Here is an 8,894-nt window from a genome sequence, read left to right on the forward strand (position 1 = left end):
ACATAAAGTTGTGGTCACAACCTCTCCTCCTGCCATGGCAACATAAAAGCAGCAAATGGGTGTGGTTATGTCATTAAAACTGTGTTTACAAAAAGAGGACTGAAGTTGTGGACCACTGCTCTAGGACAAAGTGAGGCAGAAGCAGCTCACACGTTGCATACCTGAGCGAGCCCTGGAAGACAATGGAGATATGTTGGAAAACACCAGAGGGGCCTTAGACTGAAGGGTGACTACCAGACATTATGTAACCTTATCCAACCAGAAATCATCAGACTTCATCATGGGGTAAAAGACTAAAGACCCTTCAGTCATTCATTCTACAAGTATTTATTGAACACCTACTATGGATCAAGCAGTGATCTAGGGAGTACAGAAAACAGATCAGGTTCCAATCTCATAGAGCAACATTCCCACAATGACCTTCTCTCAAAGCTGTATGGATGGTCTTCAGATAAATTTCTCAAATTATCCCTCACCAGAGAAGACATCCTGTAGAGAAGTACCACTGCTCTTTCCCATTATGTCCATAGCTTCCTGCTTAATCCATTAGTTTCGAGGGGTGAGCACCTACTTTTCAGGGGAAAGGAGTAAGGGAAATGCTTTGTCAACTTGTAATATTTTCCTACTTTGCCTCAAGGCCTCCAAAGTTTTGTGTTCCCATATCCACTGTAAGCTCATTGGTACTGCACACCCCATTCTTTCACTTAGAAGACTAGGATGCCCCCTTATGTGTGTGAAAGGAAACCAGTGTCTACTGGGCAGCTTGTGTGTTCTGGGTGCTTTAATAACCCTGAGCCCGTATAAGTCTTTACAACTACTGTGCAAGGTGATCTGACCCATTTGACAATTAAAGTGAAGCCCAGAGAAGGTAAATAAATTGCCCAAGGCCACGAAGCTTAAAACAAGGCCAGGAATTTGAAGGTTCCTGACTTCCAGCCTAGGCTCTTCCTATTCTACTGCATGGATTCTCCAGCCTTGGGTTAATGCTACTTATTGAAGAAAACTACGCACCCAAAGGCAAAGATTGCCCATTGCCTGACCGATTTCCATTTTCTGTTTTTTTTTCTTACTATGACTTATTAGTGATGACAATGTGCCCAGGGTTTCTTAAAGAAATTATGTCCTCCTGGAACAGTAGCCACTATTGTCTCAGGCTGGGTTTCCTGGAAAGTAGATGGAGCTGCTGAGATTAGTGTGCTGGAAGGTTTTTTTGGGAGTATTCTTAGGAGCAATATGTATGAGAGGGGAAGAAAGCAGAACTGGGCAGAAGGAGATGATGGGCTGCAACACAGTCCCAACAGAGGCCCAGCCCACAGAAGGTTATGGAGCTGGGATGGCTCTCAACCTTAACATGACAGGAACCTCAGGGGCTGGGCCTTTGTACTGCGATGACCCATCATCGAATATAGGCTGCCCATACAGGAGGGGGTGCTTTTGACCACTCTCTTTGGTTCAGAGCAAGTCTCAGAGAGACACTCAGCTGAGAGGCTCTAGCACCCAATACCTGGTAGCTGAAGGAAAGTGTACTTCATCTGTGAAGAGGGGGTCTGGTGGCTCAACACAGCATCCACCCCAACCATTAGTTGGTAATGGATTCTGCATCCTGTACTTTGAGTGTTTTACTTAAAAAACCTGAATGATCCAACCAGGTTTTAGATGAGCACTCTCAGTCTAGCCTTCGTCTAATCGGAGATGGCTGGAGCCACAGACATGACTGGGCTGATTCATGGAACAGACGATGACAGATGTTGAGTCAGGTTAATCAATACCAAGGAGAAACCCAGAATGCCATTATGGAAACCATAAATTCTACACAGCTATTAAACTGAGCTGTAAATTTATAGCTAAGCTTCTCGTTGGCCAAAGGAAATAGGAAAATCTCATTATTTGATATGATTTACATCAAACATAAGTCAGTTCTAGAGAAAATAAAGTAACTCTCCATTTTCCCTATAGTCAATTCCAGGTCAATTTTGATTTTTACAAAACTTTATGAGCTGGTGAACACAGGTTGGAGTTGGGTAGATAGGATGGGAAGCCTCAGTGACTTAGGGACAGTCTTTAATTTCATGTGGTCCCTCAACAAGCCAGAGAAAGGTGCCTCTCTTTTGGGCTGAGTTAGGAGTTTGGATGAACCCATGTTTCTTATTCTCTCATCCTTTTCCTCAGAAGGTTGAGTCTTCAGTACACAGTAGGTACTCAAGCCAATATCAGCTGGAATATGGAAGGGATGAATAGCCTATTCCAGTCCTCTCCATTTTAGAAAATGGCATGCACAGAGCTGTCCATGTTGGAAACTTGGAATCATCGCTGACTCCTTCCTTTCCCTCCTTTCCCCAAACACAAAGCATCGGTATGTTTCTACCTCTAGAATATATCTCAGATCCTTGCACCACTTCCACCTCTGCTGTTCCCACTTCAGCCCAAGCCCACAACATCTCCTGTCTAGCCTCCTGTGACATTCTCTTCACTGTTCTGTCTGTTTTCACTCCTCTTAGATCCATTCTCTCTTTTTTTTTTTTTTTTTGGAGAAGTTTTCGCTATAGGGCACTTGCGCTCACCAGACGGAGAGAGACAGAGAGACAGAAAGCGAGAAATCACCCCCCAGGGGGCATGGTCACACCGCAATTCCTTCTCCTCCATTCTCCTCTTGGGATCTTGGGCACGCATGCACACGTGCCTGGCGTGAGTTTTAAGCCACCAGGTCCGGGACGCGAACCGTGGTCGACTATGTGGGAGTCCAGCGACATAGCCATTACGTTAACTGTTGGTTTCCTCTCTTAGATCCATTTTCTATGGCCCAGTAGCACTTACTGTATAAAAACTAATCAGATTACACAAGCCCCTGCTTAAAACTTGTCTATATCTTCCTTTTCATTTTGAATAAAATCCCATTGTTATTAAGACCTTGCTCGATATGACCTCAGTTAACTTCTCTAGCCTTGTTTTGTGTTCTTATTATGCACTGTCCTCTGTTAGACCAGAGACCACCATCTGTCACATTCATTGCTGCATCCTCATTCCCGAGCTCTGGACCTGGGAAGGAGTAAGCATCAATAGATATTCATTAGATGGATCGATGGAGTATGGATGGATAGATGAAGGACAGTGGGCAGCCATGTTTGCTCAGAGGATAAAGCCCATCCCTTGGCAAGCACTCACAGCCAAGCAATGACTCCAAATTCAGAGGTGCCTCCCCTAAGCTAGAAGGAACCCTGACTTTATGTCACTGGTGGTCCTATTCCTGTGACCCTGAGGTCTGGGAAGATGTGAGAGCCATTGTGAAGTACAACATTCAGCCTCCAATGCAGCACAGTCTATAGGAATCAAACACCTCTGGATCTTCACACAGTAATTATCTGCCCATTTGTACTTCTTTCCTTTCTTTAATCTTTCAGTAGGGCTTCAACCTTCCCTCTTGCATTCTGAGTTTCCTCTGTTCAGTAGTCTATGGCTGAGTGCATGTTTCCCCTGGTCTCTCCCATCCCATCAATCAGTTCTACAGAAACACAAGTTTGCCTTCTTGGATCTCCAGCCTCACAAAGAGCCATCACCTGGGCTCTGTGATGTTTCTTGTTCTAAGTGCATCTTTGATTTATTAAACATTTTTGAATAAAATTCTGCATACGTTTTGCAAGTTGGAAAGTTTCCCTCCTCCCTTCGAAGTGATAGAAAACCTGAAAGAGAAGAGGGATCTTGAGATTTGGGTGTCCCTTTCTGTCTAGACTTGTCAGTTTTCTGAATCTACTGTTCTGAGACACTTTCACAGGCATTTTGCTCTAAGAGAAGGCAGACCTCTAAGCACCTCTCCAAAAGGAACTTCCTTTAAATACTGTTTGGTATCCGTATCACCAGCTTCCCTAGGCGCATTTGCATGCTTGTTCTGTTGCTAACAAGATCTGAGTTGGTATCAGATAGAGCCAACAGAAACACCATTTATTGGCTGTGTGATGTTAGACAAGTTGCTTAACCTGTCTGAGCCTGTCTTGAAGAAGTTTCATGTGGATTAAATGAGATTTGTGTTCATTTATCTTCACCTTTATTTCTTACTCCATTGCTTGATTTATTCCTAATTGACTATGGAAACTATATGCCTTCTTCCAAATCAACAGTATATTTGATGAAGCAAATTTTGATAAAAGGAGTTAGACAAGGAGTTAGACAAGAGTAGAAACAGCAATAGCAACACACACACACACACACACACACACACACACACACAGAGCTGTGTGACTTCTCTCCCCGAATCATGCAATCATTTTCTCATTTGAAGAAAATTCAGTGAGTGCTGGTTACTATGGAATCCTAAGATGCACAAGAGACTTGTTTTTGTTGAGGTGACCCCAAATAAGCAACTCTATAGATACCTGTAAAACCAGATCCTTGCCGAGGCCGACTGTGAACCCCACAGAATGCATGGGATGGGAAGAGGCCACCTGGGAAGAAGGATGGGTGTAGAACAGGTCATTTATTCCGACAGGAGAGCTGTTGGCCACACTTCTCCATTTTTCTTTTATGGTAGACAGTATGTGTGCGTGAGAGAGAGAGAAACACCGTGACAGGGTCTTCTCACACCTCAACCCGCCTCCCCCAGCCCTCCGGCTCCTTGGGATCCTCAGTGTCCACATGCGCCCAGTGTAACATTCATGTTTAACCACACAGTCCCAGCTCAGGCCACTCAGAAGGATCAGTTGCCATTTTGGTGATCATTATCTATTACTGAAATGCTTACATTGTGTTCCCAGCACAGATTTGGCCTGTGGATGGGGACAGTGAGGCAAGCCACACCCATGGTCATCTTCTTCCTGCCTCAGTTTCCTCCTCTGTGACATGAGAATGATATTCGTACATACCCTATGGGGTTGAATGGGTTATGACGTGTGAAGTCCAAAGTGCCAGAACCGTGTCAGCATACAGTGAATGCTGCAAGAGCATTTGTTAAATGACCCTCCTTTCAGAGGGTCAATGGCAGGGGCTTTCGTATCACTATCCGATGTTGCACCAGGGGCCCAGTTAATTACCACAGAGGCCGTTAAAAACATACGTGCCGTCCCTGAATGAGTAACACTCACTGACTGAAATGACACACACAGGATTGCTTTGGCATAAACAAAATGAAAGAATCTGGCAAAGTTGGCTAAGCACCTTCAGAGGAGACTTCTAGGTCTAGACATCCATTTGGTCCTGCTGCGGACACCTGGTCCAGCCAGAAGGCCAGCTGACCCTGCCTTTGGGCTGTGATTGCAAAATGACCCTTTCCCGCAAGTGTGTGTCAGAGTGCCTGAAAAGGCAGCGCGCGGACGCGCAGAGACCCACACCTGGGTGATTGGATGCCTCTTTGTACAGGCGGCAGAGCTACTTTTGCTGTAAAGCCACAGGTCGCAAGTTTGAGATGGGGGAGATGTGCAGCTCCTACGTCCTCTAATTAGGAGACCCCTATTATTTCCCAAAGAGCCTGAGAGCTGTCGAATGGACAAATTGGCTGAGGCGGTTCACAACATGTGAAGTGTTTGGAACTGCTCCTGCCATGAAGCACAGACCTCAGATATTACGCCGTGACTACCCTGTGACATAATTAGAGAATGATCAAGTGTTAGATCACAGAACAGACCGTGTGAGCCCCGGGACTAGAGGAGAGGAAGTCAGGACAGTGTGGTCAGGGGCTAAACTTAGGGGTTTTGTACCGGCTCCCTCTTATTTCAGCTTTGTGTCGCTGGGCAAATCAGCAACTTACCTGCACCTCAGTTTCTCAACTATCAATATTAATGTCATTCGTTTTGCTGATTGTGCCAATGTAGTTTTTTTTTTTTTAAGAATTATTTTATTTAACTTTATTTTATTTACTTATTTATTTTAATTTGACCAGAGAGAGAGAGAGAAAGTGAGACAGCAAGCCACCAGGTCTGGGACTTGAACCATGGTCAGCCATGTGGGAGTCCAATGCCCATAACCACCATGCCACCTGCCAGCCTTGCCAATGTAGTTTTAAAGGCTGGAATGCTTTATAAACACAGGGCTCTCCCTGAATGTCAGGGCTTTATATTTTCTTGCTGATCATTTGGTGCCCTGACCTGCTGGATATTGATTTGCATGCTGTCACCGGCCTTTGCACTTAGCACCCATTTCTACAATCGTTTATGTAGTCAGTGCTTATCAGATGACTGGAGACAGGCGATTTCGTCTTGAACGCTCTACCGTCCTCAGAGTTCACTTTCTCTTCCAACCTGCTCAGTGTGGCTCTTTGAGTTCACAGGCCAAGTACCACCTCCACCCCCAGGCAGGGCTCTCCACAGAAGATACATGGGGTGGTTCATGTGTCCATGCACCCACGAAACCTTTCCTATCTATCCTCTGAGCCTCACCCTCACTGCCATGCTTTCAGCTCAGGCCTTCCACCTCCCTGCCTAGACTGTCGCCATAGCCTCAATTTCTCAGCCCGGCCCTCAAACCTAGCTTTCAGTGTGCCCGGATGAGTGATCTGAAATGCCAATCTGGTTGTGTCATTCATCTGCTTAAAATGCATCAGAGGTGCCTCACTGCCTGCAGGACAAAGTCCAGACTGATTAGTGTGACAGAGAAGGCCCTGCTAATCTGGCCCTGGCGACTTCTGCTTTCTCCTCTCCCTACCCAGCTTTATTGGCCATCAGCACCCCACTCCCCCAACACACATCCTAACCCACCTGGTCTGATGCCTTTGTTTACTTACACTTGTGGTTCCTCTGCATGAAAGTCTTCTCCTACCTCTGGTGCCTTGAACTCCACCCTTTTCTCTTTAAAAACACAGCATGATGGTCTCCTACCTGAAGCTTTCCTCCCTGAAAACGTAGAGAAATCCCTCTACCCTGAGAAGTCTTGGGACATCTTGCCCCTTTATGGACTTAAGACCCTGTTGTGCCACTCCTGGGGACACTTTGTGGCTGAGATTGTCATCTTTGGATCTCTAGCACGTAGCATGCTGTAGGTGCTTGGTTATTATTTGCTGAATGAAATCAATATGTGTTGAGGCAAGCAGGTGGCATGGTGGTTAAGGTACTGGACTCCCACATGGTCAACCATGGTTCCAGACTCAGCCGTTTGAAAATCATGCCAGGCACATGTGTGTGTAAATCCAAAATCCCAAGAGGAAAATAAAGGAGAAGGGGTTGTGGCATGGCCATCTCCCCGGGGGGTGATATCTTACTTTCTCTCTCATTGTCTTTCTGGAGTAAGCACACATGCCTTATGACAAAAACCTAAAATAATAATAATAATAATGTGTGTATGTCATTTTAGGAGTGTGTGAGGTAACAGATTCAGAGGGACATTGGGAAGGAGGAAGGGGAAGGAGGAGGAAGAAAGAAAGAAGGCAGACTTAGAAACAAGCAGTTGTGCCAAGCCCTCTGGAGATGAGGGGTTCGCAGATCCAGTTTGAGTCCATTCAGATATTTCTCCTTGACCCCTGTTCTTAGAGCTGTGTCAGCAGAAGACTCAGCAGCAGCAAACAAGTAAAGGCAGCGTTTGTCCACAGGCCCGTGGAGATTGATGCGTGCAGAAGCTGAAGCCTCTCCTGACCAGCAGTACTCATGTTCCCGCTGGTTCTGACCCAGCCCGTCCCTCCCACCTGCTGCCACACAGCTCTGTGCCATGAGCCAGTCCCGAGGCCTGGTGTTCATGGGCAGAAATATTGGTCCTGGGGGGAGTGTGTGGGGGAAACAGGGTTTGGATCTTGGCGTGCCCATTTTTTAGCCCATGATCTGGGATTGGTTGTTTTACCATTTGAGAGTCATATGACTAGCTGAATTAGATAATGCAACTGAAGATCTCTGCACAGTACCTTACACGTAGTAGGCACTCAATAAATACAGCTCTTCTTTTCATGGGCCACCTAAAAGCAAGAAATTTGTCAACCACAAATGAAAGCACATATAGCAGGAGAAAATTATTAATGTACTTTATATGACATCTAATGGTTCTTTTATGAAGCTGTCATTCTTCATTTTATTCCTCTTCCTGTGTACCTGAAGAAATCACAATAAAACCCTTATATGTCTGAATTATTTTCTACATAGAAACCATTTATTTATTTTGTGTGAAGCTCATTTTATGGTTGGATTTGGGACTTCCTGGATCATGTGAAAGCCAACCAATCCCAGAGGTCTCTGGGTCTCTGGTCTCTTTCTAGGGAGATTTTTTTCTTGCCCTTTGTTAGGAAACCAATTTTTTGATCTATTCTTCACACAGGTATGTTTGTTACATCTAGTCTGGAGTTGTCCCCAGCTTCAGAGAGAGACATACTTAATAGGGAGCGTTATCAGAAGTTTCCCAGACTTTCTGAAATCGTTAATTCAGCAATGATACTCAGATCAATGAGTCAGTTCTGCATTCTACACACAAGCAGGGGCGTGTTGGAGAAGGCTCAGGAAGACTCAGAGGAGCTGACTGTGCACAGCTCTGCTTGACTCTGCACTCAAGAAACATGACACTGGTAACTGGAAAGCAACCACGTGGAATATTGGTAACAGAATCCAGCCAACACTGTTAAAGCAGGGCTTCCCACCAATCCTGGAGTGCCAGCTGTTTAAAGTTCACCAGTATACTCCCTGGAAATGAGAAACAGAGATCAAGTGACCCTTTCAGTGCTGCATGACACAGTAGTTTAGAAGAGAAATGTTAAGCAGGACTTTTTAGAAGATGCAGGACTTGAGCTGGGCTTCTCAGTGAGCGTGATGGCACAGACGGATACACAGGATGGTAGACAGCGTAACTACACGGGAACAGCTCTCCAGAAATGCGTGTGCCCACATCCTTCAGACCCTATGACTACCTCACCTTATATGGCAAAAGGACTTTGTAGATGTGATTGAAAGGATGGCTCTTGAAATGGAAAGAGTATCTTGGACTATCTGGGTAGACAC

This window comes from Tupaia chinensis, unplaced genomic scaffold, assembly GCF_000334495.1.
Source record: "Tupaia chinensis unplaced genomic scaffold, TupChi_1.0 Scaffold140534_1, whole genome shotgun sequence".
Classification (NCBI taxonomy): Eukaryota; Metazoa; Chordata; class Mammalia; order Scandentia; family Tupaiidae; genus Tupaia; species Tupaia belangeri.